This window comes from Eptatretus burgeri, chromosome 12 (assembly GCF_056783735.1).
Source record: "Eptatretus burgeri isolate ZD-2024b chromosome 12, Ebu_testis_v1, whole genome shotgun sequence".
Taxonomy (NCBI): Eukaryota; Metazoa; Chordata; class Myxini; order Myxiniformes; family Myxinidae; genus Eptatretus; species Eptatretus burgeri.
Window position 1 is genome coordinate 31,070,183 of NC_140972.1, and position 21,160 is coordinate 31,091,342.

Below are 21,160 nucleotides of genomic sequence, written 5' to 3' on the forward strand. Positions count from 1 at the left end.
TTGGTGATACTGAACAGAGTTCTGCCTCTCATTATCTGATTCTCAGACCTCTGGACTCTGATGTTTAAATTGTACCATTCGGACTGCATGTTTTCTTAGTCCGCACATAGTCACAGAACTGCTTGAGAGTAGGCTCAAGTTTGTCTTTGTCTTCCAAGTTCTCCCACTTGAATGACTCGTGTATTTTCAGTGTAGTAGGTCCACTAGCATGCTTCGCCATTGTGACCTGAATGATCTCTCGCATGTTGTCTATTTCTGCAGCAGCCATATAGTTAAACCAGGTATCTTCTCAGTCTTTCTATTGCTCAGCCGTTTGCTAGCAGTATGCCAAACGGTTCAGGAGGGGCAGGGGGCTTGTAGTTTTATTTTCAAAGCCACCAAAGTTCGGTCCAGTCTCTGTCATTAAGGCTCTGTTTAAACCACTGCCACCAAGTAATGTTTCCATAGTCTGGTAATGTTGACTCTTCCGCTTCCAATCACCGTGTGTGCCGATTGCTGAGTGCGCTTGTGCTGGGTGTGCCGAGTGCCAGGCGCACCGATTATCAGGATGTCCAGGTGGATGAGCTGGCGAAGAGTCTTAGGATACTCCAGGTACCGGGTGGCACCAGCACGGATCCTCTAAGATATGCTGCGGGCTGAGTGCTAACACATGGTGATGACACACAAACTGTTTGTGCACATTACGGTACAACCAACCCGAGTCCCAATGAATGAACAACAAAGAAATACATTTTGACGAATTTTGGAATCTTTGAAGAACTTTCATTTGTATTTGAGAACAGCCAGAGATATCAAATCAACTCATATCAGCAATTCAAACACTGTAGTTAATAATTAAAGAAGTACGTCTTCACAGTATGAGTCACAGACTCCAAATCACAGAAAGAAACATTTCTGCTGCTACTCCATGCCACATCGCAATGACAAATGAAGGTTTAGCCTTTACCCCAACATGATAAAATCTGACCAATCGGTGGTGGATTGCAGACAGTACAGTTCATTATTTTCGGCAGGTGGGAACGGCAGGTTGGAGTCAGTATTTGATTGGGATAATTTTATTTCAAGTGGATAGGATATGAGCAGTGAGTGCTCCATTTTCTAATTGAAAGTTTCTCCAAGGGCATTAGGAATCTTTCATGCAAATGTATGGACTGACATCACAAATGAACCAGACCAGGTGTGGTGGGCAGATTAGCTTATTACTGTAGATTATTAGTGAGCCATATGGGTTATTTAATGACAATCCCATTACCAAAGGGGGTCAGAGATGATAAAGGTGGGGGCAGAGGGGGAAGTGTGCTAAATTGAAAACCCCAAATTGAGAAAATGCAGAAAGCAGAGGATAATAGGAGAGAGAAATAAGGGAAGGGGAGTATATGAGGGAAGGGAAAAGTCTGTGGACAGATAAAAGTAAGGGGTGTAAAAATGGGAGAGTGGTGAAAAATGCACCACATTTTATTAAGTAATAATATATATCATCCCATAAATACTGTAATCATCAATTGGATTTGAACCCATAACCTCAGTGATTCCAGTGTCACATACTCACCATTAGCTCATGAACCCCACCATAACTGAAGCTGACTATTTGGAATATCACGGAATCCCACCAGGTCCTTCCAATTTCCCTGTGTCGGAAAAAAATGGTTTCTTTGTGGGAGTCTGTTGTGGGGTACATACTTCAAAAAGAGAGAGGGAGAGAGAAAAAACATGAAGCATTTTTATTTGTTCAAAAGTTTTTTAAAGGCCATTTGAGGGCATTTGTTACCTAAGGCCGAGTAAATCAGTGACTGCTGATGGAAATTGTCAAGAGTTTAACCACTTAGGGTATGCCATGACATGTTAGCTCAGCATGAACAATGCATCTCTTTAACGGGAGCAGATACGTCTTGCTTTGACACTCGTCCCCCATAGGCCATTTTACACCGTGACCTCGCACTGTTCGAGTACACGATCATCCAGGCGATGTGTTGAGCAAACACACCGTGAGCAAGAATTATGAAGAGAAAACAAGGAAAGCATGTTGAGACCTCATCTGCAGCCAATCAATATCGAAAGGCGCTGTAAACGTGAGATTGACACCAATTGTGAAGACCGGTGGCAAGAATTATGGCTCCGGATATGCCATGCAGACCACTGCTCTGATGGATGTGGTCTGTGGAGCAGCACATGCTCCGGATTGCCATTTGCGAGAAGATTGAGGAAATTTAAGAAATCCAAACATTTCTTCATCTTCTCTGTGGCTTGCGGTGATTGGTTAGGTGTGCAAGACGCAAGCACCACGCTTCATATACTTCTCCACCACCGAACCACACGAGCGGAAAAGTTAGCTTAAGTTGACAGAATTAATTTCACTTAATTGCCAACAAATATGAAGGATAAAAAAAATGTTAAGATATAAAGAATCATTCATTTTATGAATTCAGGAATAAAAATAACTGCTGCATCATCTGCGTGTCACCGATGAAGGGAAGAAAGGACGATTAATTATGAACCTTTGGGGTGGTATTCAGACTAACCCTAACCCTAACAGCCTGGGATCTTGGTGTGATGACCTGAGTGCTCAGATGGGAACATCAAATAGACCCACTCCACTCAAATTTTGTTCCTTTTGCCAAATTAATTTTTCTCAATAATAAAGATCTTTCAGTGTTTCTTTATCAATTTAATTCCAATGATTGCATTTAGATTAAAAGCATGCAGGGGAGGAAGCCAGAGGAGCCTGGGAGCCACCATTGTGGTTTTTTTTTTAACTTTTGCTTTCTGTTTGTCTGATGAATGGTGGTGTCAGAAACCACAGTGATGTACGTTTATGGTGACTCTTTGGCAGGACCTCTGGAGCGACGGGAGCAAAGAGGAAGGCCCTTTGTGGTCCAGTGTGGTTCTTGGGTTAATTTGAGAGATTATTTCCTCTTTCGTCTGTCTCTGATGTACGCTTTCCCTACCCCTCTCCTCCCTCACCCCTCAAATGACATCACCGCAAATTCTGCTCGGCAAAAGGCAGAATGTCTCAACTTGTCATTTGCCTCAAATTCGCATGTTCCCAACCCGTTCTGCTCTGTCCCAGTTTTATCCAATGTCCACTGGACTTTGTGTCTTTCTCACCCAATAAATTTAGTCTGGCATTGACTCTGTTTCACTGACGGGACCAGATTGCATCAGTGCCCAAGTTCTAAATCCTGATCTGTTGTTATTGCTTCTCCTCTTTCTGCCGTATTCATTCTGTCCTTCTCCATTGGCTACTTCATGTCGGACTGCAAGTTGGCAAACATCACTTCTGTTCACAGGAAGGATGCATAAACCAATCCTATCAATTACAGACCAGTAAGCCTGCTTCAAATTATGAGCAAAGTTCCATGGAATCCATCATTGCTAATGACATGAAATCTTTCCTGTCTTCAAATAACTTGATCTCTGACCATCACTTTGGATTCCATCCCACTCACTCAACTATGGCCATACTACTGTTCCTCTCTCTCAGCAATGGCGAGACACCCTAAATCTCAAACAAGAGGTCAGGACCATCACCCTGTTTTTATATAAATATATATATATATCTCAAATATTCGACACAGATTCTGACATCCTACTCTGATTGGCAAGATCACGACCTGTGGCGTACAAGTTCACCTTGATACCTGGTTTTATGATTTCCTCCACTTGTGCAGTCAGAGTTACTGTCAATGGAATTCCTTGAAAAAAAATCAGAACCAATCACAGCAGACAAGTCCTTTGACTGAAACTCAATGGAGTATTGCTTTCTCTTTTGTGAAATCTCCCGAAATGAGGCCGAAGCATAAAGTCTTTTGATCTCGCGTCACAGACAGGTTGGTGGACTTTTTATTTTCCACTGCCTCTCCTCTGGTCTTGATTCTGAAGGTCTCCCGGCCCCCAGACCCTCCTCAGCAACTCCAGGATGCAAGCGTTCTTCCAGTAACCCCCTCCTCGTAAAACTCTGAAAATCCAGATTTGAAGCACACCTTCACTTTTCTGTTCTTCTTCTCTCCTGTTTGTGTAACTGCCTTGCTGAGGTCAATACCACACTTCTTCACAAAACTTCATGCAATTTATGATCTGCCATCTCATGTCATCCCCCATCTCTGCCTGTGGTCTTCTTTTAGCCTCATGAACCCTTCCTTATGCAACCCTCTTACTTGCGAGTGACTCCCCTCCTCCTTCTCTCCTCTTTTCCTGTTTATTCATTCCCTTGGTTATTGTGTCCAACTCTTGCTCCCCTACCCCCACTGTGAGTTTGTTGCCTTTTTTTTTTTACCCTCCACCACCTCACACATCCATGGTCATCGATGTTGGAAGAAAAAAAGAAACTTTTCCACCGTAACTCCAACTTCCAAGACTTTGTCCAACAATAGTTGTCCAACGCAGAGCAGTCTATATTATACAATATAAGCAAGCTTGTAAGTTGAGGCTGCACTATTTTGCTAAAGTTGGTGTCAAACAACAAAATAAAAAAGAAAGCATTTTTGTTGTTGCTTATGAAGCTAATTTGACATGGAATGTACGCAAAATGTATAAACATGCGCTGAAAAGTAATAATACGAGGCTATGTGTTGATTACACTATATTCATGACATGACCATTTGCAGAGGATAATGATTTTAGCACAATATCATTTGATGTATGAAATGTTTTTCTTTGAAACCAAAGGCAGATGTTAAGTTTTCAAAACACGCCATCACAGTTCGAGACCTTAATGAAGGATGCGAAGCGTTGGTTTCCGAGCTGTGCTGATGCCAAGGTTGCCAAAGGTGCCGCCTTTGAGTCGATTCCACAGCCTTTGTTTGATTTTCACTGCTTCGGAACATTGCATGGCTGACACAGCGATTGGCTTGCCTTTGGACAAAACGTGCACAGTTATAAATGTACCTCGGCACGTTTAAATATTATTCTTACAAACACGTTATCCCCTCGTGCAATGGTGTTCAAAAACCGAAAACGTTAAATGTGATGAATGGAATTGTAAACATATATGTGTGTGTGTGTGTGTGTGTGTGTGTGTGTGTGTGTGTGTGTGTGTGTGTGTGTGTGTGTGTGTGTGTGTGTGTGTGTGTGTGTGTGTATATATATATATATATATATATATATATATATATATATATATATATATATATATATATATATATATATATATATATATATATATATATATATATAAACATTTATAGATACGAGTGCGTGGCCATACGTGCAAAAAAAATAAAATAAAATAACTTTCAAACCGCATGCCAGAAACAACCACACAGGCCGTTCCTTCGCTCTCGCGTGCCCGTACATGCATGGTCATACGTGCGTGCCCGTACATGCGTGGCCGTAGGTGCAAACATTTTTTTTTTAAAGAACACTTGTGACGTCAATCGCGATGTCATAGCACCGTGTCCTGTCATTGGTTTGGTAAATAAATGGCCATAACTTAGAAACCACTTGTCCGATTAATATCAAACCTTGAAAAGGCACATCCACAGGGCCCCAGCAATATACCTGGCAAGTTTCAATGAGATCGGACCAGTGGTTGTTGAGAAACGGCGGGCGCAGACACACAGACAGACACACACACACAAACAGATTGCTGGAATTATATATATATATAATTGTATAATATATAATTGAGCAGCCCTGTCATGAAGGCCCGGACGGGAGACGCGGCAGCGCCCGTTGTGAGGTGGACCTGTGCGTCTGGATGGGGAGTGCCGGAGAGGGTTCGCCGGCCGCGAGAGAGGTCGGGGCCGGGCGCGACCACGCTGACGGTCGCGGGAGAGGGACTCACCAGCCAAAGGGAAGTCACCATTTTCTTTTCGGGGTTTTTGTATGGATCTTGTGGCGCCATGTCTCGCAAAGTAGAACTGTTTAAGTGTTGCCGTGTGTACGCGTATTCGGTTGTAGCTCTGCATCGTTTCTTTTGTTTTAATTGCTTTATGTGCATTTCGATTGTGTATGGCTGTAATTGCGTGCCTTACGTGCTTGTCTGTGTGTGCGTGTGAATAAAATGCTTGCTTGTTGAACTGTGCCCATTTCGCTTTGTCTTTTCTCTATTGACCCTCCATCCTGCATCACGGAAAGGGGTTCGTAGTGGGTGCAACATCCCAGTAATTAATCGGAACCGTCAAGGCCGACGATAACACCGCTCGGTTATCACTGTAGCACGGAACGGACTGCTTAAGCGGTTCGTGTCCGGAGTCGGCCTGTGGCGTGGTATGATCGCCTGGTCGACCATCCACGCAGGTACTTAGGTGGATTTAATTTGGCGAGCAACCCTATCCTGAATGGGTGGGCAATTGGCACGGTCGTGGTGGGGTTAAACCCCACCCGTGACTAGCTCCCGGCGTTGTTCCGAGAGGGTCACGACAGAATTGTCCGTCCGGTGGGCGACGTGCCGCGATTCGAGTTACGCGGCTGTCCGCACGCCGGCGGGCACGAATTCGCAACAATATATATATATATATATATATATATATATATATATATATATATATATATATATATATATATATATATATTTTCACATGTATTTAAAAAGAAATATATATATTTTTACATGTATATATATATATATATATATATATATATATATATATATATATATATATATATATATATATATATATATATATATATATATATATGGAAGCAAATGGGTGTGTGACCTCAGACCAGGTGAGATGGAGTGAACCCTTAACCTTCCTTGCCTGACTTGCTATGGCAGGACTTGTTTTGGTTAAGTTCTCTTTTTTTTTTTTCTTTCTTTCTCTCCTTTTTTTTCCTTTTACAGACAGGATGGTGTGTTTCTTACTCAACATTATCTTTGTGGGTATGTGCTCATGACATACTGGTGGCCTCTCTGGCACTTGGAGAGTGTGAACTAGCCTGGCCCTTGCCAACAAATTTTCCCATCAACACTACTCGTAGCAGGTGTCACGCATGAATGGTGCGGAGGAGAGTCCATCGAATCTAACCATTTACTTTTAGCTCTAAACAATGCAACAAACCCTGCTATGGCTAGAATGATCCTAATGACCCATTTTTCCTGACCTGGCACACTGTTCCATTCTATTAAACCTGGGCAAGGCCCTTATTTGTCTTTTCCCATTTGGTGGTGCCAGGCATAACTCGCTGGCTGAGGAGAGTGACTACTACTAGGCCTCTTTGCCTGCTTCCAATTGGGGGTGGAGGACACCCAGCGACCTCGGGGTTCACCTGAGCGTGCTTCTGGCACTCCTAACTAAGGGCTGGCTCTCTCTAGCCCCCATACTGTGCTCTCATAGTACCCATACTGTGCTCTCATAGCACCTATACTGTGCTCTCCTGGCACTGAACCCTACTGTGCTCTCCTGGCACCTGACAGCCTTCACCTGCCAAGAACCCCCAAAGCCCTGGTGCCCTATTTCCCGACTCACCAACTTCCAATACCATGTCACACTACCAGCCAGTATCCCCATACCTTGGCCTGCACCTACCCCTCGCAGTCCGCCTGCACAATGGAACAGCAGCCAGAATCCATGTCAAATCCTCTAAGTCCCCCTAACCTACACCAACCTGGTTAGGAGACGCCGACCGACAGGGTACGTTGTTCGTACTCACTCTCCTCATCTGCACAATCACGCCATTCACCCAAACACTTTAGTCATTCATTCCACAGTGCCGCACACCCAGCCCACAACACCATCCAACACCTTTCACGTTTATGTGAAAACAGAAACATACCAATCCCTCGGATACCACTTGGTCATCAAATTTAACTGGTACACTTTTTCATCAAACCCCAATCAATTTGTCACTACGTCCGTCGTCCGCTGGCCTCCTCCATACTGCCCTAATCGTTTATTTCCAACAGTTTAAACAAGATATCAAAATCTCTTCACCAGCCCCATGGAACCTCTGCATGGTTCTCACCAGGCATTTTAATCCTTCCTCAAACAAGCCACTCTTTGTCATCCACTTGTTTCAGGTGTGTTTAACGCTCTGCCTGTAATGTCTCCACCGCTTTTTTTTCAACAATCACCCAAATCCACTCGTGCCACTCTTATGCCTTCTGTCATCTCAATTTGCAATCACTTTCGGTACAATTTTCAATAAAAATTTTCACATCCCCAAATGGCCTGCTTCTTTGGCTCATTGGAAGGGGAGTGAGGGAGCGAATCCCTCATTACCCATTACATGACCCCGCCGCCTTTCCGCCACGGCTCAAAGGGGTCACGCCTCAATGGGGGTTGTGGTCCACCCCCTCATTTTCTCCAGGGTTCGCAGAAGTCAGGCAAACCCCAATCGGTGGAAAGGCCTCCACCTCTTCTCCAGGGTTCACGGAAATCAGGTAAACCCCAATCGGTGGAATGGCCTCCCCCTCTTCTCCAGGGTTCACGGAAATCAGGTAAACCCCAATCAGTGGAATGGCCTCCCCCTCTTCTCCAGGGTTCACGGAAATCAGGTAAACCCCAATCAGTGGAACGGCCTCCCCCTCTTCTCTAGGGTTCACGGAAATCAGGTAAACCCCAATCGGAGAAGCGGCCTCCCCCTCTTCTCCAGAACTCCCTGAAGACAGAGAAACCCCATTCAGCTAGCCAAACCCCTCGTGTGCTCAGAAAGGTTTGAAGACCAAGTGGCACAAGCCAGTGCCACTTGCTACTCATCTGCGCTCTACCCCAACATTCCTGTGAGGCTGATAGAGAAATTAAAATCCAATTTCTAAAGCCTGCTCCTGGATGCAGTACCTCTAACTCTGTAAGAATCCATGTGGAGCTGTCCATTATGGTTTCCTTCCCCTGGCTCAAGTTCTGTCCTGGTGTTATTTCTATTTTCCCTTGCACCTCAAACCTATTTCCTTTGTCACCACTCATTCCATGCTCAGGACTCCCACACACAGCAGGCTGCACACATTCCAAGGTTATGTGTTGACATTCCACACCTTCAACCTTGCCTGTGTACTGACCAACTGCCTCACACTCCAGGGCTACATTCTCGACCGCCAGGTGAGTACCCACACACGTTTCGGCCTCGGCAACACATACCGGTGCTGTAGTCTGGAGTGTGGGCTCACAGCATTCATTCACAGGCACTCCACACACACCTTCAGGGGTCACGCATACGTGTACTCCATCGGACAGAGTCTCCTGATTAACGTAAAATTCAATTTCTACCTTAAGCTCCTCGTCCGCACCATGTACGCATGTACCCACGTACCTGCTTGGTTCCAGAGTCACCTCTGTCCGGTCGCGTCTCTCCAGCAGGTTGCTCATCATCGATTCACCACTCTCCTCTGGGGCTGTCAGCTCCACATGCTGGACCTGCTCAAAATGTGTTTCATTCGTCAACAACCCCGCATGCCCCCTCAATCTCTCCTTCACCAGGGTTTGCTCTAATTGTGGTGTCACCTGAAGAGTGATGACAATCAAGTACAGCACCACCAACATGACTCCATGTGGTGATGTCACACCTCCCATATTATTGTGCTGTTCTACTTCCTGGCTCCATTTTCCTTTCCATTTGAGTCGTTCTTCCTCTTTGAGCCTTTTGAGTTGTTCGTTATCTTTCTGAAGTTTTTCCATCTCCGTGTACTCCCACCTTGCTCTCTCCTTAAGTTGGTCAATTTCAAATTCGTTTTCTTTTTGTTTTCTCTCCCACCGTCTCTCATGTTCTTCATTCTCCAATCTCATAGTTTCCTTCAATTTGTTGATTTCCTTTTCCTGTTTCATTCCTTGTTCTTTTTGTTTCCTCTCCCACTGTCTCTTTTGTTCCTCGTTCTCCAATCTCGTCGTTTCCTTTAATTTATTGATTTCCTTTTCCTGCTTCATTCATTGTTCTTTCACAACTCTTTCTTCATTTCATTCTTTAATCTTTCCTTGGCTTCTAACTGTTCGATCTGCACAGTGTGGTTCCTTTTACGTTTCATTCTCCGTTCTCTTTCTTTCCTCTCTTAACATCCTCAGCTCGTTTTGTAATTCCGTCTCTTTGTTTTGGTGTTTCCGTAACTCAGAAGCTTTTTTTCCCCTATAATTCCTTCCTCATCTCCGCACCTCTTTCACATGCTTCCCTCCTCATGTCGTCCATTCTCTTATCATATTCCTTTAGTTTTTTTTTAGATATTTCTCTCCTCTTTTTATCTTCTGTTCTAAGCTTCCTCTTATCTGATCGCCTGATCTTACCTTTTTCTTCAGTTGTTGCAATTTCAAATTGTGTTTCTGTTTTTCCTTTTTCAGCTTTGTTTTCCATTCTTCTTCTCTCTATTCCGGGAGTTACTAATTTGCTCCTCCTCTATTCTTTCGTTCAGTTCGCTCTTCTCTTGTTCCAACTCATGGGTACTCCACTCTACTTTCCTCATTTCTCCCTGTAGTTCTTCGAACTGTCTTGACTTTTCCAACAATTCTTCCTTCCTTTGCTCCAGAGATGTCTCTCCTCTTTTTATCTTCTGTTCGAGGCTTTCTCTTATCTGATTGCCTGATTTTACCTCTTCTTTCAGTTGTTTCAATTCCAAATCATGTTCTCGTTTTTCCTTTTCTAGCTTTGTCTCCCATTCTTCCTCCAAGCTCTTCCTATCCCGAGAGTTCAGTTCGCTCAACTCATGTACCAAAAACCCATGCAACCAATCTACTTTTGTCGTTTCTCCATGTAGTTCCTCGACTGTGCTGGCTAAGTCCTCTTCCAGCCCCTGAACTCGCTCCTGTGCATCGGCCAATTGTTGTGATTCCCTGTGCACATAATCCTCCTGAACCTCGTCTGCCTGCCGTAGTGCCTCGTCCAATTTAATTTGCAATTCCTCTATATAATTTCCATCACCCCTCCTCTGCTCCAGGGTATCCTCCAATCGTGCATGAAGCTCGTCAATGTACGCTTTGTCATCGTGCTTCGCCTGCCATGACCACGTGGTTTGAACCAGTGGGCGGGAGCGTTTCCTTCGTGCCGTGCGGCTCGTTGTGCTGTTATTAGCCCACTCCCGCTTCGTGTCGCGCCGAGATGGAGCCTCGCCGCCATTTTGCGACTCCATTTTCTTTATAATTTCCAAGTTTTACACCCGATCCGCTCAAAATAAAATCAAATTTGCGAGCGTCGTTATTTTTTTTTTCCTCGTGCCTCTCGTAACCAATGTTCAGGGTGCGAAATGCACCACAGATCCAAATATCCCACTCCTAACCACCAAACTGTTACGGATTCAGCGGTGGCGGGATTCTCACCCGACTCTTAGGGCCCAAACGTTACAGATTCGGCGACACACTCACCACTCACCACCGCCCTGGACCGATTCCCCGTGAATTTAGCTGGAGACAGGAGAGTTTGTTTCCCGCTGTCTGACACCAGTGTCGCAAGGAGGGGGATAGGTTTGTATCCAACTTCTGACACCAGTGTTGCTAATTCGTGCCCGCTGGCGTGCGATCAGCCACGTGACTCGAATCGCGGCACGTCGCCCACCGGACGGTCAATACTGTCATGACCCTCTCGGACTAACGCCGGGAGCTAGTCACGGGTGGGCCTTTCGGCCTCACCACGATCGTGCCAATCAGCCACCCGCGTGGGATAGGGTTGTTTGCCAAACTCGACCTACCTAAGTACCGACGCGGATGGTAGACCGGGCGATCGCACCTCGCCGCAGGTCGACTCCGGACACGGGCCGCTTAAGCGGTCCGTTCCGTACTATCGGGATGACCGAGCGGTGTTATCATCGACCTCGACGGTTCCGACTAATTATCGGGCGTATTAAGCCCACGACGAACCCGTTACGTGAAGCAAGATGGAGATTCAAACAAAGGAAAGGATGCAGCGAAACGGGGAACAATTCAACATGCAAGCACTTTATTTACACAGACACAGGCACAAAGCACACGTATAGTCAAACAGAATCAGAATGCACATAAAGCAATTTAAAACAACAACAACAATGCAGAGCTACGACCGACTAAGACCGACACACGGCAACACTTAAAACAATACTACTTGACGGACGGTGCCACCCACAGACATTTACACCAAACCCCAAAAGAAAATGGAAGTGCGACTTCCCTGATCGCGTCGAGTCCTCCTTTTGCGACCGCAACTCCGAGCCCCTCCGGCGTGCTCCGCGAACTCGTGCCGTGTGTCGCTCGTGTGGTCCGCTCGACTGTATGGATGGGGTTTCGGGGAAACGGACGGGGTTTGTTCGGCGCTGTTTTCCGCGCTCGCGCACGGGTCAACGAAGCAAGGCAGGAACAATAAGCTCGCAGAAGACGACCATGAAGACCAACCCTCGACCAACCACTCACTCCAACTATTGACCAACCAACTCTTGACCAACCACCCTTGACGAACCACTCCTTGACCAACCACCCCTTAAGGTCCGTCCTGTCCGCCTTTTGTAGCGGGGGGCTCCACCCTTCGCTCCGCCCCGTTTTTGGCCCCACCTCCCTTCGAGCTTCTTGGAGAAGCCTCTCGAAGGGAGGCGTGACCTCTCGCTTTCCCTGCACCCCGCGCCATGCGGGGACCGGGGGAGTCAGTCTTGGCTCAGAGCCAGGGAATTATTCCCCCAAAAAGAGCCCCCACCTTTTCTCACCTTTGACCCCTGCATCGCCCTCCTCCACATCGAGCGCGAGAACCTCGATGGGAAAAACAGGCGGGAAAACCCCCGAACATAGTTGTTGGTTTTTGTTTGTTCCCGGAGATCGTAACCGCACAGGGCCTAATGAATGGCGAGTGGCGAAGATGTGGTAGCGTTGATGGTGGAGGTGGCGTGGTTGTAGTGTGGTTGGCGCTGTGGTGGGGATGGCATGGTTGTTGAGATGCTGTTTGTTTGAAATAAAAGATAGAACAGAAAAAATGGCTAACTGAAAGCGTCACAGCCCGGATGGATCACATAAATTCCCTCTATACAACGGGTTTGGGCTAACTACACATGTACTTACGGAGATATCTCACCTACGGGACCTGAATGGCGGTTTGCGAATTTCCACAACCATAACACTATATATATATATATATATATATATATATATATATATATATATATATATATATATATATATATATATATATATATATATATATATATATATATATATATATATATATATATATATATATATATATACACTTAAGGCTCTGGAAACCATTTGCATTCAACATACATCTGTTCCAAGAGTCTGTTATTCCGTTAAGTAAATGTGAGACAGACCCCTTCCTTTTGTCTAGTGGGAGAATCAAATGCGTGCGTTGCGATTTCTGTTAGGTTGTTACATCTAACAAGCCATCTAACAACCATCCCATCTGCATGACCCCTCGGCCCATTACGATCCATGGTACAATCGCGCTTGCAGCCCTCGGTTCGTGGGCCACAGCGCACCTTTGCCTGAGACGGATTCCCAAGGATGTTCGAGGCAGTTTCACCAACACGACCTTTCTCGAACACGCGAGGAGGGGAGGGTCGGCTTTCTCCAAACAAGGCCGAAACCCTGCCCCGGAAAGGTATACCGTGGGACACTGTCCAATCAAAGGCGGACAGCGAGGTGTGTTTCACCAAGGGACCCTCTCCGTTGAGGGAGGTTGATAAATCCCCAAGCACTCTCTGAGAGCGGAGTTTTGTTGGGGTTTTGCTGTCACGAAAGGGTTTTTGCTGTCATGAGAGTTGAGCAGAAGGTCGTCGTGGCGGCAAATATGTCATCGCTGGCCCTCTACAAGGAAGGAAAGTGACCCTGACCCCCCTCCGTGGACCCTGGGCATTCACCACCCGAGCTCCGCCACGAACCTCGAGTCCCACACGTGCGACTGGGGACCAAACCAGCAACCATTGTCAGGTGCCGCAGCACGGAGTACCCCCTTTATCCGACAGCCAAGTACCCAACCGAACTCTGACCCCCAGCTTGTCTCTCTCTTCTCAGCTGCAAGAGTCCAATAAAGAACTCTGGGTTTCTTTTCATTTGTATGTGTGTCTGCGTGTGGGCTCGTCTTTAAGTAAAACTGAATAAGTGTTTTTGGATCATTGTAAATACTTCTTGCATATTCGCGTTAAGTCTTGCTTTGTGTCTTGATTTACTGTAAATAAAACTTGTTAGAAATTTCCCCAGGAACCCAGAAATGTACCCGATAATCCGTTCATTCCAGCTGGCACGGCTATGGCAGTTTCCGCTCGACTGCACCCGAACCGGAGTTGGTGGTTGGAACTCTACCGCAGTTGGTTCGAGCAAGCTGTGCTGAGGGCGTGGTTTCCCCGTAGTCGAAATCGCGTAGTTAATTAGGTAAATTGGTTATATACAAATGGACTCTACGCTACGCGGTTGAAATATTGGCGATCACGGTCGGTTAAACGACCCGCTGGCTCGCGGAGTTATCCGAGCGACGGCCTACAACTCCGGGGATTTTGTTGGGAGACAATGCAAGCTTTCCCCACCTCGTGGTCGTTCTTGCCACCGACCCCCCTTCGCCTCCATAGAAAATTTACCTCCAAATTAAGAGCAGTAAAATTTTATTTTATTCTCAGCATGGACCATGGCGGACCAAGACCGACTGGTACAGGTGGGTGTGGAATTAACGTTAGAAGAACCAATGGCTCAGGACAACACCAGGCAGGTAGACCTTTCCCTGCAACCAAATCCGGAGGTAACATTGTGGGCGGCAGCGGCGGTGCATGAGCATCCCCGACATCAAATTTCCCTCCCAGAGGACCGAACTATCCCTAACGGATCCGCACCCGATCGTGGCGGATCGGCTCCGCCAGCGCCAATTGACTTGAGCCAGTGGGTGGAGACACTGGCAAACATGCAGAACCAACTGGAAGGGGATTTACAAAAACAAATGGATGCGAATGCGCAAAGAATGGATGCGAATATACAAGCACAGAGAGATGATATGCAAACACTGAGGGGTGAAATGCAAAGCATGGGGATAAGCTTACAAGAACAAATGAAGGAGGGCCAGGAGGAAATAATGGCGGAGCTGTAACGTCGAATTTAAAAAACGACCGGGTCAAGGGGACAGTGTGGAGGTTGTTCGGACCGCGATGACGACGGGCGAGGTCGAGGTAACGAGTGACGTCACGACGGTTAAAGGAGAAACCGGTAAACTCGAGCAGGGGATGACGGAAATGAAAAAAGAAACGCAGGAATTAAAAGAGGTGACGGAGACGCAGAAATCGAAAGAGGGGGACGAATTGCACGAAACAAAAGAAGGGCACACACAAGTAGAGCTGGTAAGGGACATTGGGGTTGAGCTTGGGGAATGTGTTGAGACCCAATGCGAGGGTCGGATTAACCTCCCACAGGAACGAGGGGACACGGTATGCTCCCTCGAGGCAGGCGTGACGAGGTGAGTCCGGTAAGGCCCTACGAGGTCGAGGGGTGCATGGTACGAATGAGCACATGCCGAGCTTTGGGGGGAAGGGAAACCCCGGGATCTTTTGGGCTGACACGAGCCCCCGATATGAATGTCCCAGAGTGTGTGTGAAAATGTGTGCAGAATACAAATGACATGGAATGCGTGAGTGCATATGAGGAGATGGGACACGGACCGACCCGGACGGGAGTCGTGGATCATGTAACGGACGGGAACGGAGAGCCAAATGGGCCACACGGAACTATTTCGGAAACTGCGCCGGCTCCGCGGGACGCTGCGTGCGAGATCCGTTTCGTGTTTTGCGAACGGCCCAGGCAAGCATGACTCCGTGGTCGGGAGCCGGAACGTGCCGTGATTGGTCCGAAACCACCACGTGGACGGATAAAATAGCGGCAATGGTGTGGATTTGGAGAGCCTGTGGCCCCACGTGAGCACGTGCGCAGGGGCCGACGTGCTGTCGGCTGCGAGTTCTGTTTAACGGGACGCGCGGAATGTGTCCCGACGATGGATTCCGCCAGGCCCGTGTGCGAGTGACGTCGGCAGGGATCGCGCAGCACGAAGGCCAGGTGAGAAACGCACGGCTCACATGGTGGATGGCTCGGAAGCGGACATGTAATGCGATCGACGGGGCGATGTTACACTTTCAATTATCGCACGAACGAAGGGGACAAGCGAGTTGAAAACCGCCGCCCTGGCGATGCAAGGCCTACTGAGCCTTTGCACGAGTACCTGATCCCTGGCCAGGATGTAGCAAACATCCTCGTCGTGGGCAACGGAGAACGAGTTGGTGGAAGGGTTTAGCGTTAGATAGACCGGCATCATGGGGTATGAGAGGTCCTCCATGGGGCCCGGTGGCAGGAGTTAGGGGAAATTTAGGTTTGAATTTAGAATGGATTGCAGACATGGTACGTGTAGTGGGGACGTAGATTAGCGATATAATTAAATGGAACGTCCATCAGAATAAAGGATGACGGGGAGCACGAGATCGTTAGGGGGACGGAGCGAGTGGAGCATCAGTGTGGTGTGAAAAATAAAACCGAGAAATAAACATGATGAGTGAACGTGGGTCAGCGGGCCCGAGTGTGAGTGGGATGAATGTGGAATGCATGGTGCGAACGAATGATTGGGGGGAGGAGTGAATCCCACCCAAGGGAACCCGGGGTTAGTGTAATGTTCGTTAAATTAACCAAAACGGATGTCGGTTTGTTGTTGGTGTTGGATGAAGGCACAAAACCTTTTGAAGGGTGCAGGAGTCTATTGACCGGCTGGGAGCGTGGCTGGTGAAATGTGCTCACTGAGTAGAGGGCACCCCCGGCAGCGGAGTAGGCCATGGGTCCAAGGGACAGAGTTAGTGTAATGGGCATGGGCAGCCCACGGAAACGGGACTCGGAGCACCAAAATGCCATGTGGGCATCGAAGGGGACACTGCCAGGGGCGTTCCCCATGCTCATACGGAGTAGGTAGGCTCGGAGACAGCCTCAGCGACCCGGGGATGCCGTAGTTCGAGTTCGGCAGATGGGTATCCCTGCCAATGGAGCCACGCTGCCCAGCCATGAAATTGTGCAAGAGCACAAGAGAAAATTTGTGGGCCGGGCCCAAATTAATAACAAACACCAACACAGGCGACGGGAATCATGGTTGCTTGAACCGATAGTTTAAAGAGACAGGCGTGTTGAAAAGCCCCAGCGATAGATTAACATTAAGAAATGCCAGGATAGATAGGAAACGTGTACCCCTTCGCACCATCCATCCCTTCGCTGTTCGTAGGCCGCTGGACTCATCTTTGGAAATAGCTGAAATCTGAGGGAGTTATTCTGCGGCTGCATTGGGCCTCGAGACAGATTCACCAGTCTCTTCCTCAGTCCCCTCATAAAGGATATTAGGGATTGGGAATAGACGGTCAGGACAGGTTAGCCAAACAAAGATGATAAAGGCGGCAAGAGACACACGTAATTATATATGGACTTGCGATACCCGTGCACATGCACGGGATAGCAGTACAACATAGTTGGTAGCAGACGACAGACCGTACACGGGGAATGACAAAAATACGCATTGTGCAAAATGCAAGTGGTACTATGGAACGCCAAGACTTCGCAAACATTGTCGGCATGTCCGCTAAGTGCCACAGCAATTTCATAGGGATCGTGTGACGGCGAACCGAGTTTTTAGTGTGCAAGCTTGGTATTATATATATATATATATATATATATATATATATATATATATATATATATATATATATATATATATATATATATATATACAGTATATAATAAAATAAAAAGTCTAAATTTCATTGTTGCTTTGTTGCAAGCTAATGGGGGTGGGTATGGACAAAGACAGGCATAGGCGATAGGTTGGGGGAGACCGTAGGGTAGGTCCGAGCCCGTTTTCAGACTGGCCGGCGCGCTACAACACTCCCTCCACAATCCCACGAGACTAGACCGAGGCCGGCCAGCTTCATGTGCCGACCTCCTCTTGTACTGCATCTTGCCTGGTCTGCGTTTGCCATGCCAAGCTTTGCCTGCCTTTGCCTTGCCTCCATACTTGTCCATGCCTTTGTTTGCATTGTCACCCACTCTCACCATGTGCTCCAGGGCCATCTCTGAAAGTGTTTTGCAAGGACTGCCCTGCAGGCAGCCGCATTACTGGGGACTCCATTTGAGCAGCCCGGATATCTCCTTGTTGTTACATGAAGGCCAGTTCAAATGGACTGAGGACTGCACTGAACAGCCTGGAGATCTTGTTGCATAAAGGCCAGTTCAAATGGCCTGTGAAACGGCGTATGGCCTGCCGTGTTAGGGTGAGTTGCCTCCATCAGATGAAATTATAAAAAAAAGAAAAAAAAGAAGAATTCAACGACAATCAAGCGACCTTTGTAGGCCCTAAAAACATCTGACCATCAACACCTGCTGTGCACTCACCCACAAATGTTAACTTGCTGTGTTTTCTCTCCTCAAGTCACAGGTCCTGAGCCATGGGTTGTGCAAATATTAGGACTGTACATAATTTTAACCCACCTGTTGTTCGTTTAGTGCCGGCAATATATTTAAGTTGTCCGAGTGAGTCTGTTAGTTTAGTTACGCAACGCACTAGGTTATTTATTTTTGGGACATGTATTCCAAATGTTGCACTCGGGGATCCGTAGGTAAAACGTAATAGGGGAAAACCTACACCTGCATGCCACACGAAAATTAATGACTCGGATCGAGTCTATAAAAGGGGGGGGGTAGTGTTACGGATCTGGAAACCATTTGCATTCACCATACAGATGTCCCAAAAGTCAGTTATGGCGTTAAGTATGTGTGTAGTCAGATCCCCTTCCTTTTGTCCAGTGGGAGAATCGAAGGCATGCGTTGCGATTTCTTTTTAGTTAGGTTATTAAATCTTTATATCCAACGAACCCTCCAACAAGCCATCTAACAACCATCCCATCTGCATGGACCCCTTGGCCCCTCACGATCCACCACCAACCAGCTGCCTTCTCGCACCCTGTCGTGCCAAGGCAAGATCTCGCCGTTCTGGTTTCTCAGCTCCCACGAACGTTGTAACTCTTTCACAACAACCTTTGCAACATTGATACTGTTACTCGTCAAGTATGAACCCACGTGGAAGGGCGGCTGGGGCTTCCCGGCAGGGGCCGTTGCAGCGTTGACACCGTTACTCGTCAAGTATGAACCCACGTGGAAGTGGCTGGGGTTTCCCGGCAGGGGCCAAGGTCCCGCCCTGGAAAGGTATGCCGTGGGACCCTGTCCAATCAAAGGCGGACAGCGAGGTGTGTTCACCAAGGCCCCTCCCCACTGAGGGAGGTCCATAAATTCCCGAGCACTCTGAGGCAGGAGTCTTTTTGGGGTCTTGGAGAGTCTTGTTGGGGTCTTGGAGAGTTTTTGGTCGGCGAGGCGGCGAACGTGTCTCTGCTGGCGCTCTACAAGGAAGGAAAGAGCGACCCCGACCCCCCTCCATGGACCCCGCTATTCACCACCCGCGCTCCGCCACGAAGCGCGAGTCCCACACGTGCGACTGGGGACCAAACCAGCGACCACTGTCAGGTGCTGTAGCACAGAGTACCCCCTTTCTCCGACGGCCAGGTACCCAACCGAACTCTGACCCCCAGCTTGTCTCTCTCCTCGGCTGCGAGGGTCCAATAAAGAACTCTGGGTTTCTTTTCATTTGTGTGTGTGTCTGCGTGTGGGCCCGTCTTTAAGTAGAACTGGATAAGTGTTTTTGGATCATTGTAAATACTTCTTGCATATTCGCGTTAAGTCTTGCTTTGTGTCTTCATTTACTGGAAATAAAACTTGTTAGAAATGTTCCCAGTTCCGTTCTGTCGCTTCTTGAATTGGTCCAGCATGGTTCAGATCTGAGTTTAGGCAGGGTTTTATCTCCGATAATTAATCCTTTCATTCCAGCCGGCACGGCTTTGGCAGTTTCCGCTCGGCTGCACCCGAACTGGAGTTGGTAGTCGGTAGTTGGAACTCCACCGCAGTCGGTAGAGTGACCCGGTTCGAGCAAGACGTGCCGAGAGCGTGGTTTCCCTGGTAGTCGAAATCGCGTAATTAATTAGGTAAATTGGTTATAGACAAATAGATCCTACGCTACACGGTTGAAATATATATATATATATATACATATATATACATATATATATATATATATACATATATATATATATATATATATATATATATATATATATATATATATATATATATATATATATATATATATATATATATATATATATATATATATATATATATATATATATATATATATACATATATATATATATATATATATATATATATATATATATATATATATATATATATATATATATATATATATATATATATATATATATATATATATATATATATATATATATATATATATATATATATATATATATATATATATATATATATATATATATATACACATATATATATATATATATATATATATATATATATATATATATATATATATATATATATATATATATATATATATATATATATATATATATATATATATATATATATATATATATATATATATATATATATATATATATATATATATATATATATATATATATATATATATATATATATATATATATATATATATATACACATATATATATATATATATATATATATATATATATATATATATATATATATATATATATATATATATATATATATATATATATATATATATATATATATATATATATATATATATATATATATATATATATATATATATATACTATACACAAATAGATATATATATGTTATATATATATACATATATATATACATATATATATATATATATATATATATATATATATATATACATATATATATATATATATATATATACATATATATATATATATATATATATATATATATATATATATATATATATATACATATATATATATATATATATATATATATATATATATATATATATATATATATATATATATATATATATATATATATATATATATATATATGTGTATATATATATATATATATATATATATATATATATATATATATATATATTGTTACGGATTCGCGCCCGCCGGCGTGCGGACGGCCACGTAACTCGAATCGCGGCACGTCGCCCACCGGACGGACAATCCAGTCGTGACCCTCTCGGACTAACGCCGGGAACCAGTCACGGGTGGACCTTTCGGTCTCACCGCGATCGAGCCAATCGGCCCCCGCGTGGGATAGGGTTGCTCGCCAAATTCGACCTACCTAAGTACCCACACGGAGGGTAGACCGGGCGATCGCACCTCGCCGCAGGTCGACTTCGGACACGGGCC

The 21,160-nt window shown here is 45.5% G+C and overlaps 1 long non-coding RNA gene across 1 annotated transcript; it reads right to left on the reverse strand.

Annotated features, from left to right (window-relative positions):
- Window positions 1-854: 854 nt before the first annotated feature.
- On the reverse strand, window positions 855-14,984 carry LOC147015358 (uncharacterized). Its single transcript, XR_015050109.1, has 3 exons — window positions 14,861-14,984; window positions 4,708-4,851; window positions 855-1,628 (listed from the first exon to the last, which is right to left on the reverse strand). It is a non-coding gene; the product is annotated as an uncharacterized LOC147015358 (long non-coding RNA).
- Window positions 14,985-21,160: the final 6,176 nt, after the last annotated feature.